This window comes from Scyliorhinus canicula, chromosome 10 (genome assembly GCF_902713615.1).
Source record: "Scyliorhinus canicula chromosome 10, sScyCan1.1, whole genome shotgun sequence".
In the NCBI taxonomy this organism is placed as follows: domain Eukaryota; kingdom Metazoa; phylum Chordata; class Chondrichthyes; order Carcharhiniformes; family Scyliorhinidae; genus Scyliorhinus; species Scyliorhinus canicula.
The window spans coordinates 108,956,966-108,980,664 of record NC_052155.1 but is presented as its reverse complement, the minus strand read 5'-3'; the positions used below and the strand labels follow the sequence as shown (position 1 = coordinate 108,980,664).

The 23,699-nt window shown below is 48.7% G+C and overlaps 1 pseudogene; it reads left to right on the top strand.

The window, feature by feature from the left end:
- The window catches only part of LOC119972135, a 106,956-nt pseudogene that overhangs the window by 46,865 nt on the left and 36,392 nt on the right, over positions 1 to 23,699 (top strand).

Below are 23,699 nucleotides of genomic sequence, written 5' to 3'. Positions count from 1 at the left end.
ATTGAATTATACAATTCTAGTGGGTAGAGTTGAAGCGGACTTGCAGAGGTGAGATAGTCTCCCGTTATCGTTGACGGGCCAGGTCCTGGCCAGGTCCTATCAGTTAAGATGAACATGTTGCTAAATTTTTATATTTATTTCAGTGTCTGCTGGTGTTCATGCTCAAGTCATTTATCCTGAAGTTTGAGGGGCTTATTTCTGTTTTATTTGGGCAGGTTAGGCCCCAAGGATTTGGAGAGGGCTGCTTCAGCAGGAAAGCCGGATAGCGGGAGAGGGGGGAGGTTGGTTACTATTGCCAAAATTGCTGTACTATTATTGTGCGGCCAACACAGAGAAGGTGTTGGGCAGTGCGGGGACTCTCTCCAGAGTATTGCTGTAAGAATCTCTCGAGGTAATATCCTCAGCTCAACAATGTTTAGCCGCTTCATCCATGACCTCCCCTCCATCATAAGGTCAGAAGTGGGGAGCTCACTGATGATTGCTTAATGTTCAGCACCATTCATGCTATCTCAAGATACTGAAGCAATCCAAGCCCATGTATAGCAACATTGAGGCTGGAAGTAGCAAGTAGCATTTGCATCACACTAGTGCCAGGCAATGACTGGCCCCAACAAGAGAGAATCTAACTATTTCCTCATGACATTCAATGGCACTACCATTGCTGAATACCCTACAATCAACATTCTGGGGGTTACCATTGACCAGAAACATGACAAAAAGAGCAGGTGAAAGGCTGGGAATTCTGCAGATGGTAACTCGCTGTCTGACTCTCTAAAGTCTCTGCACCATCTACAGGTGCTACAACCAGTCCCTGTGCAATATGTTTTGATTCTGGCCGGGATACTCCCATGTTTGTATTCAACCCCCTTGGTTTAAAAAAAAAAATCCATTGGGAAAGGTTTTCAAATGTAACACATTCACAACCATATTCAAACAACAGTTAGAATGTTTCAACAACCCCTTCCCCTAAAAAGAACAAAAAGCAACCCCCCCCCCCCCCCCCCCAACTTCCATCTGACGGTGACCAGCTCCTTGAAGTAGGAAATGAACGACTGCCATCTCAGAGAGAACACTTCCATCGATCCTTCCAGGATAAAATTAATTTTCAATGTAAGAAGTCCACCAGGTCACTTCTTTAAAAAAAATGTTTTTATTGAGGGTTTTACATTTTGTACAAGTTACATTCGGTAGGGATAAATGTGCCAGTTACAATGTCATTTTCCTCTGTGCCAACACGCCCCTTTCATTCGTTGTTTAAAGTCCTTTCCTGGGTCCCTCACTGTACAATGGGCAGTTATCTGCTCTTTGCACCTGGTCGGTGCCCCCCCCAATCTGCTTTTGTCGTTTGGCCTGGCCTCCCCCCACTTCTTCTCTTCTCTCCCTATCCTGTTCTTGTCCTTTCCTTGAGGGCTCCTTTACTTGTGGCCTTGTTCTCGACCCCATGGCATCTGTATCGGCTGTTTTCCAGCCTCCCCATCCTTTTTCCCTAGCCCTCCTCCCCTTCCCCTCCCCCCTCCCATTCCTGCCTGCTCCCTGTGGTCCTGTTGGCCCCCATGCAAACCCCCCCCCCCCCCCCCCCCCCCCCCCCCCGGCTCTATTTGTTGTTGGCTTCGAACAGGCCCTGGAACAAGTTGGTGAATGGCTCCATGCTTTGTAGAAGCCATTCTCTGACTCTTGGATGGTGAACTTGACCTTCGCCAGGTGGAAAAATTCCAATCGGTCTGCCAGCCAGCAGACTGCAGCTGTGGGTGGTGCTGCTGATCGCCAGTCGAGCAGGATTCTCCGGGGGCGATTAGAGAAGCGAAAGCAAGGGCGTTGGCCCTCTTCCCCATGTGTAGTTCTGGCTGGCCAATACCCCGAAGATTGCCACTCTTGGGCACAGCTCTACCCTCACAACCATGGACATTGCCTCAGAGAAGGCTGTCTAGAACCCGTCAAGTCTGGCGCATGCTCAGAATATGTGGCCGTGGCTGGCCACGCCTCCCTGGCACCGTCCTCCACCTCTGCGAAGAACCTGCTCACTCAGACCGTTGTCAGGTGTGTTCTGTGCATCACTTTCAGCTGCATGAGGCTTAGCCCTGCGCTTGAGAGGGTGGCCCTGCACAGTGCTTGTCTCCAGAGTACGCACCCTATATCTGTCCCTCTTAGCTCTTCCTCCCATTTTTCCGTAGCTTGTCCAGTGGGGAGCACGGCCTTTCTAAAAGTCATCCGTACGGGTCCCTAGTTTCTCTTCCCCCAGACTGTCCACGCAGAGTAACTCTAACATTGTGGTTCTTGGAGTTCGTGGTTATGCTGTCATCTCTTTGCAAAGAAAAATTTTGAGCTGCAGATGTCAGAGTTCATTTCCGTTTGGCAGTTCCAGTCTCTCCGTCAGTTTCCCTCAGGTCGATAGTCTGTCTCCATGTAAAAGTCCCCAACCGTCAGTGTCCACCCCCCATCCTGTCTCCATCTCTTACTGGAGCTGCAGATGGCGACAAGCATGGCTGGTGGAAACGTATGGTTGCCTCAGATGATGGATATTTCGGTCAGTCCGAAATGCTGCCTCATCTGGTTCCAAGTTCTCTTGTAGCTACCCCACTGGGCTTGTTGAGTGCTTTGCTAACGGGGATAACTTTGCTGCCATGGCAAGGGCATGGAGGGTCATTCCTTTACAGGAGGACTCCTCCATCCTTGCTCATTCCGTGTCTGGGTCCTTCGCCTATTCCCTCACTCTTTTTCCACTGTGGCTGCCCAGTGATAGTAATGCAAGCTCGAGAAGGCCAGACCCCCCCCCCCCCCCCCCCCCCCCCCCCGTGTTTCTTCTTCTTTGTAGTACTGTTTTGGGGATGCTTGGATCCCCCCCCCCCCCCCCCCCCCCCCCCCCCACACACACACACACACACACACACACAAACACGAGAATCATCTTATCTGTTGAATGGAAAAAGGCCTTGTGGATGTAGATCATCTCCCCGCCAGGGAAAGTGGGAGTGCATCCCATCTCAGTAGGTACTTTTTAACTTCCTCAGCCAGACTGGTCAGATTCCACTTGTGGATCCGTGTCCAGTTGTAGGCTATCTGGATCCCCAAGTAGTGGAATTTGCTTTGGGCTACTTTAAATGGTACTCTCCAGCTTTGCACCTCCCTGTCTTAGGTTCACCGGGAATAATTCACTTTTGCCCAGGTTAGGTTTGCAGCCCGAGAAGGCTCTGAACTCTCCGAGGAGCTTCATGAATTCTTCCATCCGCTTTGTGGGGTCTGAGATGAAGAGGAGCAGGTCATCCGCATAGAGCAAGACTTTGTGCTCTCTGCTTCCTCTTTGGATTCCCTTCCAGCCTCTTGCCGCTCTCAAGGCGATAGCCAGCAACTCGATCGCCAGGGCGAACAAGAGCGGGGACAGCGGGCATCCCTGCCTTGTGTCTCTGTGCAGCTGGAAATATTCAGAGTTGGTGCCATTGGCCCGTACACTCGCCTTGGGGCATTGTACAGGAGTTTCACCCGTGAGGTGGACCCTGACCCGAGCACAAACCGCTGTACTACTCAATGAGGTACTTTCACTATACTCTGTCGAAGGCCTTTTCTGTATCCAAGGTGGCAATCACCTCTGGTGTTCTTTCCCTGGGTGGGGTCATTGTCACATTCAGTCCATCAGGTCATTTAACCACAGCACGACATTTGGCGGGACCAAAGACTTCCATCCAAATAGTAGTCGCTTTCGCATCCGACTGCAGCTCCAGTAAATCTGAAACCCCAAAGATAGCCACCAAAGGGCAAGGCTCCAACTCAACCCAAAAAATTCCTGACATGGTGCTGAAGGAGACACAAAAGCTCATAAGCTTAGAACAAGACCAGAACATGTGCATATGATGTGCCGGACCCCTAGAACACAACTCACATGTACCATCTATTTCCAAGAAGAACCCACTCATCCGTGCACTTATCAAATGTGCCCAATGAACCACTTTATATTGAATTAGGCTGAGCCAAGCTCACAAGGAGATGGAGATAACTCTGTGTAGAGCCTTGCTCCACACACCCCTTCAAACACCTGGGCCGGGATTCTCCCCTACCTGGCGGGGGGTCCCGGCGTGTTGAAGTGGCATGAGCCACTCCGCCGTTGGGCCGCCCTAAAGGTGGGGAAGTCTCTTTTCTTTTTCTGCTGCCTGGTCCAGTTATGTATTCGCTATCCCCTTGATGTGGGATACTTAACCCATCAATAAAAACAAACTTGAGCCCAAATTTCCAACAATAATCAGGCTTAAATAAAGTCTTCTGGCAAGAGCCTCCTCATGTGTGGTTTCTCCCCTACATGCCGCCACCAGACGTGACCCCCCCACTCCCACTTGGTTGGTCGCAACAAGGTTAATTTAAAATGAATCTCTTTGTGGATACTTCCTTGAGTTAAAGAAAGAATGAGTTTTTTGTTACAGGAAAAATAATGAAAACATGTGCACAGATTAGAAATGTGTTGCACGTTTTGGTATGAGGGCAAAACGCGTTTATTGGGGTGTATTAACTTCCAAGTGCTTAACACCACTAGGCTCTGTTCTATGTATTTATTCAGCTTAGGAGTCGCCAGGTGCCGTATAGACACCGTCACGAGTATTCCAAGGTCAAGTTCAAAGTAATAAAGACGATACACCGATTAGTAAGGTCCAAACGATAATATTTATTATACAGTTATAATAAATACTCATGCACACACTAAGAGACTAAGCTATGACTAAACTAAAGTAATCAGAATACTTATCTAACAGGAACAGGCAAGGTCAGGGAGCGAGGTCTTCGTCCTGGTGTTGGGCTGCAACCTTCAGCAAGCGTTCTGGTCACTGGGGGTTCTAGCGGGCTTAGTTCGCGTAGCGAGCGTCGTACTGGCACTTATGGTTCGGCGGCTGGTGCTCGACGGCTGGAGTCAGAGTGGATCTTCAAGTTCTTGGTCAGGGCCGGAGCACGGAAAAACAGACCTTGACCGAAGTTAAGCCGGAGCACAAAACAACAGACCGGACAACACGAGGTCCCTGTCTTTTATAGGGATCCCATTGTCCTTCCCTCTTCTTGGGCGGGCTTTAACCTTTGGATATCTATTGGGTCAATTCCTCATCGATACTGTTTTAATTCCCCAATGCGAGGGGGTCTCTGTGATGGGGGGGGCGTTTCTTATGCCCTTTTGTTTGGAGGTTTTCTGGTGCCTCGATGTCTGGGCCTTGGTTCAAATGTGTCCATTCAGAGTCAAATGTTTCTATTGTGTGGGTGTTCAGGTCTGATTGCCTCATTAGCATGCAAAGCGTTTTGCCATTTGCACCTAGCTAAGGTCTTCTCACCTGAGCCCAAACTGGTTTCTGCTACTCGCAGAATGCAAAATGCTCTCTTTGCAGACTGCTGTTCTGGCTAAACTGCCTGTTTCCCTGCAGTCTTAGCGCTTGGCTTATTTTGTAGCTCACCGTCCATTTTAGGTGGCTACAAATGAGAAGTGAGTCCAAAAATAAAAGTTACAAAGTTGGGGCAGCGCGGGAGCATGGTGGTTAGCATAAATGCTTCACAGCTCCAGGGTCCCAAGTTCGATCCCCGGCTGGGTCACTGTCTGTGTGGAGTCTGTACGTCCTCCCCGTGTGTGCGTGGGTTTCCTCCGGGTGCTCCGGTTTCCTCCCACAGTCCAAAGATGTGCGGGTTAGGTGGATTGGCCATGCTAAATTGCCCGTAGTGTCCTAATAGTAAGGTTAAGGGGGGGAGTTGTTGGGTTACGGGTATAGGGTGGATACGTGGGTTTGAGTAGGGTGATCATTGCTCGGCACAACATCGAGGGCCGAAGGGCCTGTTCTGTGCTGTACTGTTCTATGTTCTATGTATACAAATCAGGTGTTTGGCTTGTCCATGAGGAGTAGATGGTAAAATGTTGCATCCGTTAAGTTGGATGATTATGGTCGCACTGACTTTAGCAGTTGAGCAGATGGTTTGGAGATTATTGGTCTTGCAAGTTAGTTAGAACATAGAACATAGAACAGTACAGCACAGAACAGGCCCTTCGGCCCTCAATGTTGTGCCGAGCCATGATCACCCTACTCAAACCCACGTATCCACCCTATACCCGTAACCCAACAACCCCCCCCTTAACCTTACTTTTATTAGGACACTACGGGCAATTTAGCATGGCCAATCCACCTAACCCGCACATCTTTGGACTGTGGGAGGAAACCGGAGCACCCGGAGGAAACCCACGCACACAGGGGGAGGACGTGCAGACTCCACACAGACAGTGACCCAGCCAGGAATCGAACCTGGGACCCTGGAGCTGTGAAGCATTTATGCTAACCACCATGCTACCCTGCTGCCCCAAAGGATTGAAAGGATTTTTCCTGCTTCTTTTTCGGCTGTGGCTTTGCAGATTCGACTTGCTTCCAAGAGGTAGTCTGTCAGCCGCTATCTATATATTTTGCCTTTGTTTCTCCCTGATATTTTCAAACTGATATAATTCGAGGCTTTCTGCTTGCTTCAAAATTTTAATTTGATTTTCTTTGAAAGATTTGCTGCACTCTGAAGTAAAAAACTCCCACAAGCACGTAGTCTTTCAGCAGAAGTGGTACTATTCATCAGGTGATTAAAGTTATCAGGATAATGTTGAATACTGAACCTTCCAGACAATGGTCCCAGAAGCATGCTTAAAGTTCTTGATTTTCTGGACACGGGCATAAAACGTTTCTGTCCATGCTAAGTGAAATTATAATCACAGCGCTGTAGATTAGTTGTGCCAAACAGGGCAGCTATTCCCATGTCAAGTGGAGTATCAGCTTTTTTACCCAATTGTAGAGTATCTATTTCTTGCTCCTCTGTCACAACTTTTGTTAGCATAATGTTATAAGCCTTCAGTCTATCCACAATAATAAATGAGCTTAAATCATCTTTAAAATAAGCAAAATACTGCATCCTTGTTGTTTTCGCAAAGACATTCTTTACAATGCAATTGAATGGTATATAAGTTACATAGTTTTATATGAGAATAACCACATGTATAGTACGTCTTTGTGACAATATATATACTTTATATGCAATGCAAGCTTACTGTTACAATATACATCGAATTTTATAAAATGCATCTGAGTAGTTTAATTTTTTTTAGTGTGAAGGCTGTGCAAACATACTGTAATCATCCTGCAATGTGACAACTTCTAAAACAACTGTATTTGTACATCATACCTGTTTTTAACGTACATAGAACATAGAACGATACAGCGCAGTACAGGCCCTTCGGCCCTCGATGTTGCACCGACATGGAAAAAATCTAAAGGCCATCTAACCTACACTATGCCCTTATCATCCATATGCTTATCCAATAAATTTTTAAATGCCCTCAATGTTGGCGTGTTCACTACTGTTGCAGGTAGGGCATTCCACGGCCTCACCACTCTTTGCGTAAAAAATCCACCTCTGACCTCTGTCCTATATCTATTACCCCTCAATTTAAGGCTATGTCCCCTCGTGCTAGCCACCTCCATCCGCGGGAGAAGGCTCTCGCTGTCCACCCTATCTAACCCTCTGATCATTTTGTATGCCTCTATTAAGTCACCTCTTAACCTTCTTCTCTCTAACGAAAACAACCTCAAGTCCATCAGCCTTTCCTCATAAGATTTTCCCTCCATACCAGGCAACATCCTGGTAAATCTCCTCTGCACCCGTTCCAAAGCTTCCACGTCCTTCCTATAATGAGGCGACCAGAACTGTACGCAATACTCCAAATGCGGCCGTACTAGAGTTTTGTACAAATGCAACATGACCTCATGGCTCCGGAACTCAATCCCTCTACCAATAAAGGCCAACACACCATAGGCCTTCTTCACAACCCTATCAACCTGGGTGGCAACTTTCAGGGATCTATGTACATGGACACCGAGATCCCTCTGCTCATCCACACTACCAAGAATTTTACCATTAGCCAAATATTCCGCATTTCTGTTATTCTTTCCAAAGTGAATCACCTCACACTTCTCCACATTAAACTCCATTCGCCACCTCTCAGCCCAGCTCTGCAGCTTATCTATGTCCCTCTGTAACCTGCAACATCCTTCCGCACTGTCTACAACTCCACCGACTTTAGTGTCGTCTGCAAATTTACTCACCCATCCTTCTGCGCCCTCCTCTAGGTCATTTATAAAAATGACAAACAGCAACGGCCCCAGAACAGATCCTTGTGGTACGCCACTCGTAACTGAACTCCATTCTGAACATTTCCCATCAACTACCACTCTCTGTCTTCTTTCAACTAGCCAATTACTGATCCACAACTCTAAATCATCCTCAATCCCCAGCCTCCGTATTTTCTGCAATAGCCGACCGTGGGGAACCTTATCAAACGCTTTACTGAAATCCATATACACCACATCAACTGCTCTACCCTCGTCTACCTGTTCAGTCACCTTCTCAAAGAACTCGATAAGGTTTGTGAGGCATGACCTACCCTTCACAAAACCATGCTGACTGTCCCTAATCATATTATTCCTATCTAGATGATTATAAATCGTATCTTTTATAATCCTCTCCAAGACTTTACCCACCACAGACGTTAGGCTCACCGGCCTATAGTTACCGGGGTTATCTCTACTCCCCTTCTTGAACAAAGGGACCACATTTGCTATCCTCCAGTCCTCTGGCACTATTCCTGTAGCCAATGATGACCTAAAAATCAAAGCCAAAGGCTCAGCAATCTCTTCCCTGGCTTCCCAGAGAATCCTAGGATAAATCCCATCCGGCCCCGGGGACTTATCTATTTTCACCTTGTCCAGAATTGCCAACACTTCTTCCCTATGCACCTCAATGCCATCTATTCTAATAGCCTGGGTCTCAGCATTCTCCTCCACAATATTATCTTTTTCTTGAGTGAATACTGACGAAAAGTATTCATTTAGTATCTCGCTTATCTCCTCAGCCTCCACACACAACTTCCCACCACTGTCCTTGACTGGCCCTACTCTTACCCTAGTCATTCTTTTATTCCTGACATACCTATAGAAAGCTTTTGGGTTTTCCTTGATCCTACCTGCCAAAGACTTCTCATGTCCCCTCCTTGCTCGTCTCAGCTCTCTTTAGATCCTTCCTCGCTTCCTTGTAACTATCAAGCGCCCCAACTGAAACTTCACGCCTCATCTTCACATAGGCCTCCTTCTTCCTCTTAACAAGAGTTTCCACTTCTTTGGTAAACCACGGTTCCCTCGCTTGACCCCTTCCTCCCTGCCTGACTGGTACGTACTTATCAAGAACATGCAATAGCTGTTCCTTGAACAAGCTCCACATATCCAGTGTTCCCAACCCTTGCAGCCTACTTCTCCAACCAACACATCCTAAGTCATGTCTAATGGCATCATAATTGCCCTTCCCCCAGCTATAACTCTTGCCCTGCGGGGTATACTTATCCCTTTCCATCACTAACGTAAAGGTCACCGAATTATGGTCACTGTTTCCAAAGTGCTCACCTACCTCCAGATCTAACACCTCGCCTGGTTCATTACCCAAAACCAAATCCAATGTGGCCTCGCCTCTTGTTGGCCTGTCAACATATTGTGTCAGGAAACCCTCCTGCACACATTGTACAAACAATGACCCATCTAATGTACTCGAACTATATCTTTTCCAGTCAATATTTGGAAAGTTAAAGTCTCCCATAACAACTACCTTGTTACTTTCGCTCTTTTCCAGAATCATCTTTGCCATCCTTTCCTCTACATCCCTAGAACTATTAGGTGGCCTATAGAAAACTCCCAACAGGGTGACCTCTCCTTTCCTGTTTCTAACCTCAGCCCATACTACCTCAGAAGAAGAGTCCCCATCTAGCATCCTTTCCGCCACCGTAATACTATCCTTGACTAGCAGCGCCACACCTCCCCCTCTTTTGCCCCCTTCTCTGAGCTTACTAAAACACCTAAACCCCGGAACCTGCAACAACCATTCCTGTCCCTGCTCTATCCATGTCTCTGAAATGGCCACAACATCGAAGTCCCAGGTACCAACCCATGCTGCCAGTTCCCCTACCTTATTTCGTATACTCCTGGCATTGAAGTAGACACACTTCAAACCACCTACCTGAACACTGGCACCCTCCTGCGAAGTCAAATCTGTGCTCCTGACCTCTATACTCTCAATCTCCCGTACCCCAAAACTACAATCCAGGTTCCCATGTAGATGGGTACCATTGTAGCTGGGTAACTGTAAGTGAATAATGTTTTGTTTTAAGTATGTCCTCCAAAGATCCGTTTGAATTCTAGTTTTTAGTGATGTCCTTTTTTTAAGCAAACAGTTTGAACTCGTGCGGGTCTATTACTTCAGAAATTAATTGCTAAATTGAAAGAACAAGTAAACATTATTTTTTAAAAGCCATATAATCATGTAAAGAAATTTTGGGATGAGCTGTAAGCTCAGAGTGATCACATGGCTCTGTTTCAGTCATTAACGTAGTTTAGAAATTTGAAATCTGATCATTGTAAATTGAAAGGCGAATAATATTTGCATCATGTTTAGGGTCGTTTCTGGAGAAAGACACATTCTAACAGCACCAATTTCAATTGGCATGGAGTTGATGCCAACTGTAATTGGAAGGTCAAGTGGTGTGGTAAGTTCAAAGGCGGAATAATATTCATCTCTTTTTTTTGTCTAAATAAATGTTAAGAGTACCACTAATTATTCTGACATACATATTATTAATTTCAGATCGGTGTAGAGCATTTGTCCATGCAACTTACCTATCCATTTCCCATACATTCTCCAGATGCATTTACATAGGCATTACCGAGGATTATATAGGGCGTATGGCACAGAAACAGTCCATTTGGCCCGACGAGTCCATGCATGTTTAGGCTCCACTGGAGCACCCCCCCCCAATCTTTGCTCATCTAAATCTATCATTGTAACCCTCTAGTACCTTCACTCTTGGAAGTTCCTTCTGAATCCTCTATTGGATTTCTTGGTGACTATATTATATTGATGACATCTAGTTTTGCTCTTCCCTGCGAAGTAAAACATTTTTGAGCCACTCTATCAAAACCTTTCAGCATTTCAAATACTTTTTGTTAGGTTACTCTCCAGCCTCCCTTTGTCAAGAGAAAAAAGATCCAGCCTGTCAATCATTTCCTGATATATATACCCATGCATTTCTGGTATCATCTTTGTAAATCTTCTTTACAGCCTCTCCAGTTACTCTAAGTCCTTTTTCTAATGTGGTGACCAGAACTACATGTGTACCTCTGTTTTGTTGAACCATGGCTCAATATTGGTTCAGCATAATTTCTCTACTTCTGAATTCTAACCCTCGGGCAATAAAACTTAATGCCGAGTTTCTAAGTTTCATAATCACAAATGGTATTTTTTGAGAAGAATTTGCCTAGTCCCTTGTTGAAACCCATCACAGTTTCTTGTTCCACTATTCTTGTTCAAGGTCTGTTATAAATATTTATTGCACTATTAAAGAAAGATCTTGCTGATTTTTCAATTTTTTCATCTTTAATTTGATCCCACGTGTCCTTGTCCTTGAATTGCACATACAGCAGAAAAAAACTCCCCTCGCTCCAATCTCTTTATAGTTGTAAAAACGTGCATCAAACCAAACCTGTCTTTCTTCTAGAAATATATGTCCCAAGGTTATTATAATTTTCTAACTCTGTTCCTTCAGTTTGGATATGTGGGGTGGTTGGGGGAAGGCTTTGGAGTCGGATTCAACAGTTTTGTTGTTAGGAAACACAGAAGAAGGAGTTTCCCTCGGGTCCTGCCGAATTTAAAGGCAGGCCAAATTCATATATTATTCTCCATTTCTTGGATGCAGCCATCCAGGTTGAGAAGTTCGCTGCCCATAGGACAGTTAGGCAATCGACACCTGGTCAGAGGCCAAGGTTACGAGGGGAAGATCAAAGTTTGAGGACGTGGTTGGTGGGGATAGAGATTGATGGAGGAGGATTGGAAAAGTTAGGAGGAGATCAGAGGCCACAACTGATTCAGACCGAGAAGGCATGAAGGGACCAGACAGACCAAAGTCAGGGGGGTGGGTGTTTAGTGTTGGTGTGGGGAATCAGAAAGGCTGGCTTGGTGAGAAAATACATTTCAGGGGACATCATTGTCATGGGATAGTGGCGGTGAACATCAGATCACCATGGCGGGGGAACAACAAGTTACAGTAATGGGAAGTAGGTCCGTTTGATGGGCCAGATAGGAACATTTCTGCTCCTCCTTGCCTACAGACAATGCTGAAAAGGCACTTATCTGCTGGGTGAAGCATTCCTCGCCTCCCTTCAGCTGTTGGAACCCAGCTGAACAGTGTTAAATCTAAAAGGGAGTTAAAACCTGAGGCATGCAGCCGTATTAAAATATTTAAGTGAGCAATTTGCTTCCTTAGAATGGCTGCTGTCCCTTATCTCTCTTCCTGAAAACCCGATGTGGAAGGATTGAGTTCTAGTTTGAGATTTTCAACCCTTTAACATCCCATGTAGTAATTCACGGGAGGCAGGAGTTCATCACCACACCAATATTTATTTACAATAACGATATTACAGGAGCAGCAACAAACAGTGCTGCTAGCAGTCCAGTCAACTTAAGACTGGCTCACAAAGCCTACACAGGTGATTATATGGGCCCCCTCAATGAGCTATCATTGAGGGAGCTCATACTCCAATTGGCCAACCAATAAAGCCAATTGGAGTTTATTACATCCCACCTGGACAAAACTCATAATTTCAGATGTTAAAACCGGTGCTTGAATTTATGGAATTAATCTAATACCCATCTCGTGCATCTCTACAACTTGATTTTTTAAACACAGGAGATTAAAATTTCAAGCTGTTCTCTCACAAATCCAGGTCTAATTTTCAATTTACCATTCTTGACTTACATTTGCATCCCTAGCTATGCATGTCAACATCCTGTTCAGCTGCCTAACTGCCTGTGAACACAACAAATATTTTGAGCATCCTATCTACCGAGTCTTCAGACTTTTCTGTGATTGTGAAGCATTAGCACATTAGCATTTTGTGGACACGATAATCAACATTAGACATCTTGGGCATGATGATTCATCCGAATCATTTATAAAAACTATAAACAGTAACTATCCCAGCACCAACCCATGTGACACAACATTAAATGACTGCCATCCAATACATCCTCATGTTGTTGTTTACCAACTTGCTGCCTCCTAATTCAGTCATGCCTTGCCAAATATTCCATTGGCGAGAGCGTTTTATAGCAAGTTATGTGCAAGTGTCAAATGAACATCCATTGGTTGAACACTTTGCAATCATTCACTTTTTTTAATGTATTTTATTCCAAATTTATTCAAACAGTTACAAAACATAAACAATCCGGGGAACATGCTCATTTTCACCCTCCCTACCCCCACCCGCGAACACGGCCACAAACAACTCCCACCTTGCTTCGAAGCCCTCTGCTGAACCTCTCATTTGATACTACGCTTCCAAACGGAGAAAGTCATATAAGTCACCTAGCCAGGCCGCCATCCCTGGCGGTGTTGCCGACCGCCATTTCAATAAAATTCTTTGCCGGGCAACCAGAGAGGTGAAGACCATAACGTTGGACTGCCTCCCCTGCATCAGCTCCGGCTTCTCCGATATCCCGAAGATCGCCACTGTTGGGTCCGGCCCTACCTCCTCCCCCACAATCTTTGTTAGTGTCATGAACACTCCCACCCAGTATCACTCCAGCTTCTCACAGCCCCAGAACATATGTTCCTCACCCAAGTCATATGCACCCTATCCACACCTTAAACTGTATCAGGCTCATCCTCACGCACGAGGAGATCGAGTTGACCCCGCGTAATGCCTCACTCCACACTCCCCAATTTATCTCCCCTTCCAGCTCCCCCCCCCACTTCTCCTTAATCTTCACCACCTGCTCTTTCCACCATCCATATATGTCCCCGATTCTGCCCTCCCCTTCCACGTCCGGAACAGCAACGGTTCCAATAGGGCATACTTTGGCAGCTTGAGCAACCCTTGACCTTCCGTGCAAAGTCCCTTACCTTTAAATATCTAAATTCACTTCCTCTCAGGAGCTCTACCCTCTCCCTCAGCTACTGGGCAGCATGGTAGCATAGTGGTTAGCACAAATGTTTCACAGCTCCAGGGTCCCAGGTTCGATTCCCGGCTTGGGTCACTGTCTGTGTGGAGTCTGCACGTTCTCCCCGTGTGTGCGTGGGTTTCCTCCGGGTGCTCCGGTTTCCTCCCACAGTCCAAAGATGTGCAGATTAGGTGGATTGGCCATTCTAAATTGCCCTTAGGGTCCAAATTTCCCTTAGTGTTAGGTGGGGTTACTGGGTTATGGGGATAGGGTGGAGGTATGGGCTTGGGTAGGGTGCTCTTTCCAAGAGCCGGTGCAGACTCGATGGGCTGAATGGCCTCCTTCTGCACTGTAAATTCTATGAAATTTGAAATTCTACTCTTTGCTTGCGAACCTCTCTTCCAGGTACAAATCTCTTGCCCTCACCAGCCCCACTTCTCTCCACTTCCTATACAAACTGCCTACTATGTATGTACTGTGTATGTTCCTCGGCCGCAGAAAAATACTTTTCACTGTACTTCGGTGCATGTGACAATAAATCAAATCAACTCAAATCATACTGTCCATCCTCCCGGCTCAAATCCACGGTTCTCACATGGTTAACACCGACATCCCCACTATCCTAAAATGGCTCCTCAGCTGGTTCCACACCTTAATCGTGGACTGTACAACTGGGCTTTCCGTATGTCACCTTGGTGCCAGTGGCAACCTAGCCCTCAGTCTGGACCCCCGACAGGATTCTTCCTCCATCCTAACCCATTTCGCCCATTCTCCCTCACACCACCACCTCGCCTTCTCCACGGTCGCCGCCCAATAATAATGCAACAAGTTTGTCAACGCCAACCCCCCTTCTGCCTCCCTAACAGGATCGTCTTTAACCTTGGCACCTTCCCCGCCCACACAAACTCTGAAATAACTGTATCTAATTTACAGAAATAGACCTTTGGTACAAAAATCGGAATATGAATAAGAACCTTGGCAGGACATTCATTTCCACCATTTGGACCCTCCCTGACAGAGTCAGGTATAGCATATCCCACCTCTTAAAATCCTCCCTAATCTCCTCCACCAGCTTTTTCCAATCCATTTATGCAATGTCGCTCGCTCTCCCGTCACCTGGATCCCCAAATATCTGAACCTATCTCTGGCTACCTTGAATGGTTGGATCCCCTAAGCTGGATCTCCGAACCAACTCCTTCACTGGGAACACCTCACTTTTCCCCACGTTCAGCTTATAACTTGAGAAAACCCCAAACTTCTCTATTCGGCCCATAATCCTCCCCATGCTCTCCAGCGGGTCCAACACATACAGTGACAGGTCATCTGCATATAGTGGCACCTGGTTCTGCCTGTTCCCCCTCCTAATCCCCTGCCACTCTGCCGATCCCCTAAGGGCCATTGGCAAGGGCTCCATCACTAGCGCGAACAGTAGCGGCAACAGAGGGCACTCCACCTCATTCCCATGTCCAACCCGAAACTTCGTGAATTCATCTCCTTGGTCCGTATGCTGGCCACCAGAGCCACATATAACAGGCCATTTAAGCACTCACGCCACAAACTTCGGCCCGAATCCGAACCTTCCCAGGACCTCGAACAGGTAATGCCACTCCATCCGATCGAATGCCTTCTCCGTGTCCATGGACACCACTACCTCCAGCAACCGTCCTCTTGACGGGGTCATAATCACGTTCAACAATCGCCTTATATTACTGGAGAGTTGCCTGCCCTTTAGGAAACCAGTTTCGTCCTCTGCAACCAAACCCGGACACATCCTTCCAAGCTCCCCGCACCAGCTTGGCCAGCACTTTTACGTCCATGTTTAACAATGATATGCGCCTGTATGACCCACATTCTAACGGGTCCTTCCCCTTCTTCGGTATTAAAGTAATCGTCGCCTGCGTCATCGTCTACAGCGGCCTCTTTTCCCCCCCCTTTCTCCAGTGCCTCGCGATGCCAGTTCCGCTGCAAACTCCTTATAAAATTCCGGGACATTTTCTGACTTTGTTCCCCCTTATGCTTTCCATTACCTCCCTCAGCCCCAAAGGCTCCTCTAGTGCCTGCCTCTTCTCTTTTCCTCCAGCTGAGGTAACTCCAACATGTCCAAAAAATGTCCCATGTACCCTTCTTCATCCCCGCGTCTGCCTGAACAGTTCCTCATAATATTCCCTAAATGATCCATTTATCCTCCTCAGCTCTGACACCACCTGCCCTGTCTCTGTCCGTATCCTCAGAATTTCCCTGGACGCTACCTACCTCCACAATTGATGCACCAACATGCGACTTTCCTTCTCCCCATACTCACACTGCACCCACCTTGCCCTGCGCAGCTGCCCCAATGCTCTCCCCATCATCAACCTATCAAATTGCCCTGTAGCTTTTTCCTCCTCGCCAATCCACCGGCGGTGGGTGCCCTCGAATATTCACTGTCCACCTCGACCTTCATACTCCTCCTTTTCCTATCTCTGTGCGCCTTTAACAAGAATATTTTCCCCTCCGAACCACCGCCTTCAGTGCCTCCCAGAATGTGGCCGCCGACACCTCCCCCCCCTCCGTTTTGGCTCAGCTCTACATAGTCCTGAATCACTGACCGCACCTTATCATAAAACCCTCTATCTGCTAGCAACCCTGAATCTAACCTCCATCCTGGTCTCTGCTCCCATCCTGATCTAATCCGAACCTCCAGCCAATGAGGCGCATCGTCGGAAATTACTATCCCAGTGTACTCTTCCCCCTCCACCCCAACCAAAACCTCCTGGCTCACCACGAAAAAGTCAATTTTGGAGTATACCCTATATACATGCGAGAAGTAGAGTTCTCCCTCTCCCCTGGGTACTTAAAACGCAACAGGTCCACCATACCCATCTTTTCCATAAACCCTCCCTGCTGCTTCGCCATCTGTAGCTTTCCCAATGACCTGGGGCTCGACCTGTCCACCCTCGGCTCCAGCACACAGTTAAAGTCTCCTCCCATAATCAACTGATGCGTGGCCAAATCTGGGATCGCTTCCAGCAGCCCTCTCAAGAAACCCCACATGGTCCCAAATCGGTGCTTATACATTCACCAACACGACCGACGCCCCCCACCAATACCTCGCTCACCATCACATATCTCCCACCTGGGTCCCTCGCCTCCTTCATACTCACAAACCCTGTATTTTTGTTCTTCGCAATGGCCATCCCCTGCGACTTGTAGTCAAACCCCGAGTTGAATATCTGACCCACTCATACCTGACCTGGTTCTGCAAAAAGACCACCCCCGCCTTCAAACACCTGAGGTGCCTGAAGTCACCGGCCCATTGAGCCCTTGCACGTTCTATGTTATGAGCCTTACCAGAGGCTTGCGCCTTCATTCCCTCTACTGCAAACCATCCTCCTCTTATGGCTCTGCCCCCTCTAATTTCGCCCTATACTGGGCCCATCTAAGTTGGGCCCCTTCTCCACCCCTGACCATGCTTCTTCTCCAACACTGCCGTGTCGCATCTCCCTCCCTCCCTTCCACTCCCCCCTCGGTCATCTTTCACGGCCATCCCCACCACCACCACCACCACAGCGTGGCAACTCCTGCCCAAAGGCTACTCCTACTAACCCCCCCACCACTCCCCCACCACCTTTTTGTGCTGTGTAAGAGGCTCCCCATGAATATCCCCCTCCCCCACAACAAACAAACACACATCCCAAACCACAGGTCGCCTCCTCTGAAGAAAAAAGGAAAAACACCGCCACAGGCAGCCGGGGGGAGGGGGGGGGGGGTGCAGTGCACGGACGGCTGTCGTCTAAACTTTTCACCCTGGCTACCCATTGTCGACCCAACAAGAACCCTCCACCCCCAACTCTACCCGTATCTTCCGTACTCCAAAGTGCTAGTTCCTCTGTCTCCCAATAAAGTTCAGCCCCCCCCCCCCCCCCCCCCCAGTGTGCTCTTTAATAAAGTAATTCATCACTTCTGTGGTTTCAAAGGAGTATTACCGGCCTTCATAGGTCTTCCACAGTTTTACCGGATGGAGCACCCAAAACCTGATCTGCCGTTGATAAAGCACCGCCTTGGCCCTGTTAAATCTAGGATGCCGTTTTGCCAGTTTAGATCCGATGTCCTGCTATATTCGGACCTTATTCCCCTCCCATTCACAGTTCCGTTTGTGTCGCTAACAATTGCACTCAAAGACGAGAGACAAGTACAATCGAGGCTTTATTGCTGTGTGATGCTATTCCTCCGGCTGCAACTGTAGTCTAGGGTCTGAGTGACTCACACGCATATTTATACACAAGCTCCCTGTGGGCGGAGCTAGCCGGCAGGGGCTTACCGGAGGAACCTGTATTACAGGTACAGCCATACATCCCCCTTCTGCAAGTATGCATATCTACAGTGGTTATCACCACATTCACCCCCTGTAAAAATGAGTCCGGCGGGGGTGACGTGTAACTATAATACAAAGGATGAAATATGTACAAAAGGATTCAAACAAAGAAAACCAAGAGTCCATCCGGTTAGCAGGTTACAGGTTGAGCCGAACCGGCGGTTGAACGTTCCGCTGTGATCGGCGTAGCTGTGGTGGCGACGTCGGTGCAGGTGCTGGCGGTGTTGGTGCTGGCAGGCGGGGTGACTCCGAGAGCGAGCCAAAATCTTCCGTGTCCTCCAGTGTGGGCAGGGGGACGAGGGATGGACCTGGTGGGAACGAATAGGGGGGCGCCGGGGAAAAGGAAGGTGGCGCGGAGGGTGAAATGGGCATGGGCATGGAATCGGCACCTGAGGGAGCCAGGTCCCGGAGCGAGACTGTGTCCGTTGGGGAACTCCACGTAGACATACTGAGGGTTGGCGTGGAGAAGGCGTACTTTGTCCACCAGGGGTTCCGCCTTGTGGTGCCGGACATGCCTACGGAGAAGGACTGGGCCCGGAGTCGTGAGCCACGTCGGGAGCGACACCCCGGATGTAGACTTCCTAGGGAAGGCAAAAACACATTCATGGGGTGTACTGTTAGTTGCGGTGCACAGTAGTGACCGAATGGAATGGAGCGCACCAGGGAGGACCTGCTGCCAGTGAGCGGCTGGGAGGTTCCTGGACCGTAGGGCCAGCTGGGCGGCCCTCCATACCATCCCGTTCTCCCTCTCTACCTGCCCGTTTCCCCGGGGGTTGTAGCTGGTCGTCCTGCTGGAGGCGATACCTCTGCTGAGCAGGAAATGACGCAGCTCATCGCTCATGAATGAGGATCCCCTCTCAATGTGGATGTAGTCGGGGAAACCGAACAGGGTGAAAATGGAATCCAGGGCCTTGATGACGGTGGCAGACGTCATATCCGGGCATGGGATGGCGAAGGGGAACCTAGAAAATTCATCGACCACACTAAGGATGTAGGTGTTGCGGTCGGTGGAGGGAAGGGGCACTTTGAAGTACACGCTGAGGCGTTCAAAGGGGTGGGACGCTTTCACCAGGCACGTGCGATCTGGCCGATAGAAGTGCGGCTTGCACTCCGCACAGATCTGGCAGTCTCTGGTGACTGTCCGTACTTCCTCGACGGAGTAGGGCAGATTGCGGGCTTTGATTAGATGGTACAAGCGAGTGACCCCCGGATGGCAAAGGCTCTCGTGCAAGGCACGGAGCTGGTTCACTTGTGCGCTGGCACATGTACCTCGGGAGAGGGCGTCTAGGGGCTCGTTGAGCTTGCCGGGGCGATACAAGATCTCGTAGTTAAAGGTGGAGAGCTCGATTCTCCACCGCAAGATTTTGTCATTCTTGATCTTGCCCCGCTGCGTGTTGTTGAACATGAAGGCTACCGACCGTTGGTCAGTGAGGAGAGTGAATCTCCTGCCTGCCAGGTAATGCCTCCAGTGACACACCGCTTCAACGATTGCCTGGGCCTCTTTTTCAACAGAGCAATGTCGAATTTCGGAGGCGTAGAGTGTGCGTGAAAAGAATTTAATGGAATTTACAGAGCAGAAGGAGGCCATTCGGCCCATCGAGTCTGCACCGGCTCTTGGAAAGAGCACCCTACCCAAGGTCAACACCTCCACCCTATCCCCATAACCCAGTAACCCCACCCAACACTAAGGGCAATTTTGGACAAAGGGCAATTTATCATGGCCAATCCACCTAACCACGGCTCTGCCTGCCTGATTAAGCGTGGCGGCAAGTGCGACATCTGAAGCGTTGCTTTCTTCTTGGAAAGGCAGTGTCTCATCTACTGCGTGCATCCCGGCCTTGGCTATGTAAGATCGAATGCGGGCAAAGGCTTGTTGTGCCTCGGCCGAGAGGGGAAAATGTGTGGACTGGATAAGTGGGCGGGCCTTGTCCGCGTATTGTGGGACCCACAGGGCGTAATAAGAAAAGAACCCAAGGCAGCGTTTGAGGGCCTTGGGGCAGTGGGGGAGTGGAAGCTCCATGAGGGGGCGCATGCGGTGGGGGTCGGGCCCCAGTAGTCCGTTTTGGACTACGTATCCGAGGATGACTAAGCGGTCTGTGCGGAACACGCACTTCTCCTTGTTGTACGTGAGATTAAGGAGAGATGCGGTGTGGAGGAATTTAGAAAGGTTGGTGTCATGGTCCTGCTGGTCATGGCCGCAGATGGTGACATTGTCGAGGTACGGGAAGGTGGCCTGCAGTCCGTACTGGTCAACCATTCGGTCCATTTCTCGTTGAAATACCGAGACTCCATTCGTGACGCCGAAGGGAACCCTAAGAAATTGGTACAGACGACCGTCTGCCTTGAAGGCAGTGTAGGGACGGTCCGATTTACGGATGGGGAGCTGGTGGTAGGCGGATTTCAGGTCAATAGTAGAGAAGACCCGGTACTGTGCAATCTGATTGACTATATGAGAAATGCGGGGGAGGGGGTACGTGTCGAGCTGCGTGTACCGGTTGATGGTCTGGCTGTAGTCCACGAGGGGTAGGACGGGTGGGCCGATCGGCTAGCGGAGTAAGATCGCGCACTACGGGAGACGGCCGTCATGGAAAGCGCCAGAGTCTTTGTGGTCGCGAGGCCGGATGGGGTCCGATGCAATGCCTGTAACAAAGGCATCGTGCAAGTCAGAGTGTTCCGTGGCTGTGAGGGCCCGGCAGTCGCAGTCTCGTACCAGAGGTATAAGGGCCCTCCAGAAGTCCTCAATCGACTCACCCGGCTGCTGGGCGCGAGGAGAGAGTTGATGCCTCGCAAACAGGGTGTTCGCCGACTGTGCATACTTCTCCTTGAGCAGTTCCATAGCTCTGGTGTAGTCAGTCGCATCTCGAATTAGTGGAAAGACACTGGAGCTAAGTCTGGAGTACAGGAGTTGCTTTTATTGAGCCTCCGTCGGGGGAGGGTCCGCTGAAGAGATGTAGGCCTCGAAGACTGCAAGCCAGTGAACAAAGTCTTTCCTGGCGTGAGGTGACTGCGGATCCAACTGCAGACGGTCAGGCTTGATTCTGATGTCCATTGTGAACGGAAAATCACACAGCAATAAATTGTGGCACTAACAATTGCACTCAAATACGAGAGACAAGTACAATCGAGGCTTTATTGCTGTGTGATGCTATTCCTCCGGCTGCAATTGTAGACTAGGGTCTGAGTGACTCACACGCATATTTATACACAAGCTCCTTGTGGGCGGAGCTAGTCGGCAGGGGCTTACCGGAGGAACCTGTATTACAGGTACAGCCAAACATCCCCCTTCTGCAAGTATGCATATCTACAGTGGTTATCACCACCCCGTTTCTCCCTGGCCCACTGCAGGATCTTCTCTTTTTCCACGAACTTCCACGAGTCGTACAATCACCGCCCGCCGGCGACTCCCCTGTTCTTGCTTCTGCCTTAAGAGACCAGTGCGCTCTACCCACCTCTGGGCCTTGTGCAGCACCCCCTCCGCAACCAGCACTGCCAACCTCCTCGAAACGTATCGCACGGCAGTAGCGCCTTCCACTCCTTCAGGCAGGCTGATGATGCACAGGCCTGCCTTCTCGATCTGTTCTCTTGCTTTTCTACCTTTGTTCTCAGCGTCTTGCAATGGTCTCCTAAGAGCCCCACCTCTGCCTCCAGTGCCACCACCCGATCGCTGTGATCCGCCATCACCCTTTCCATCTCTCCGATCTGTGACCCGTGTCTCCAGACACTTTTTGACCCTTTCCATCGAGCCCTTCAGGGGTGCCACAGCACCTTTGATGGCCTTTGATTGGTCCTCCTGTATCTCTTTCCTTTGTTGACGGAACTCTTCCCTGATGAAAGCCATCAGCTGTTCCACCTGGGACTTTCCAACCTGTACCAGTCCTCCCCCTCCACCATCCTTCCACTGGCTGCTCCACCACAGATCTCTTCCAACTCCTTGGCCAGGTCTTTCACCTTCTGCCTGGTTTGATAACCAGCAGACCTGCCACACCCATGGGGAAAACGTCTCCTCCAACCTTCAGCCACACATTTCCATCGAACTTTTGTCCTGTTTTCAGGTAAAAAGAGCTTGGTTCAATGTCTTCGAGCTGGAGTTGCCCTGTGTGCGACCACTAAATGCAATCATTCACAATACCATGGTTACCACTCTTGATTACGTCACGAGAATCTCTGCCATATTTCTCATGACAAATATGAAAACTATTGGACCAACACGTTTTTTTCTACTAGCTCCTTCTGTCTTCTCCATCACCCATCAGTGATTATCTATTTCCCTGTGGGGTGACCACTTTCTGGAAGTGTCTTCTTCCCTTGTATTTTGTTGAGCAAGCCAGCTTGTACTCAAGCACAGCAATGCTTTGCTTCAACAGTAAATCTTTCTGCCCCTTCTTGTACAAAACAATTCCAGGATGTGTTCCTGCTCATGGATAGTCAGCATCATACATGCTCCACATATCGCAAGCCTAGCCCCCATTTCCGCGACCACTATATTTTTGGAAGAGATATATTTTTAGGGAAAGATCCATTTTTTCCTATGCTTCAACCATGACCTGGAGCTCAGTTTCTGAGTGAGCACATGTACAAGTGGCACCTGTATACTGAAGCTGTATGACTGAGGTAGAATTGTCTTGGTTTTGGATTGGGCGCGGTGCAGGTTGAGCAGTTTCACTTCTGTTCTGTAAATTATCTCCGCTGCTGTGGGTAATTTGGTGGAGGTGAGTTTGCGTATTGCAACGAACATTGTGGAGAAGGTGGTTGCTGTGATGGCACACCTTTTGTGACCAGAGCCTTCCCTGAGTTAGGGTCTGTGGTGCTTGTGTTAATGAGGAATATTTTTGATATCTTGTGAGCCTCCTCTTAATGAAGACAGACATAGATGACAAAATTCACCATTACCTCCAATGTGTCGCTCAGGATTCGGCCAGAGGAAAAGAGCATTTGAGGACCAGGATCTTAGACCCAAGAATAAGATCATGGTTCACTGCAGCAGTGATTTGCACACTCCTGTATGCTCCAGAGACTTGGACAACCTACAGAAAAGTGCTGGAGATGTAAATCCAGCCATTCCTTTGCAAGATCCTCCAAATCTCGTGGCCGGGAAGCCAGTTCAGTCACTGCCAAGCCGACATACCCAACATCGAAGTGCAAGTCACTCAAAACAGGTTTCATGGACAGAACATGTCATTGGTTGCCTGACACCAGTCTCCAGGAGCAACTGCTCTATTGTGAACTCCTTCACAGCAGGAGATACCTAGACAGGGTCAGGGAGAGAAATCATGGGCCCCGATGCATGTTCTGTTTCCGAGCCACTTATTCCCCCACCCTTTAA